The sequence below is a fragment of the Cotesia glomerata genome, linkage group LG6, assembly GCF_020080835.1.
Source record: "Cotesia glomerata isolate CgM1 linkage group LG6, MPM_Cglom_v2.3, whole genome shotgun sequence".
Classification (NCBI taxonomy): Eukaryota; Metazoa; Arthropoda; class Insecta; order Hymenoptera; family Braconidae; genus Cotesia; species Cotesia glomerata.
Window position 1 is genome coordinate 1,376,318 of NC_058163.1, and position 238 is coordinate 1,376,555.

Consider the following 238-nt stretch of genomic DNA (forward strand, 5'->3'; position numbering starts at 1 on the left):
TTAAACAGTCTATTATATAATATTTTGATTTTTAAATATTTACAAAGTAATTTATAAATTACAAGTAAAACTTTTCACACATTAAAATTATTTATGGAACAAAAATTAGACATCTGAAAAATTTTAAATATTAAATTATAATGACAAAATAATTGCACTATTTTTTTTTAAAACTAAATTTGACATTTATAAATTTTTATAATAATTAAAATACAATAAAAAAAATTAATTAAAAAAA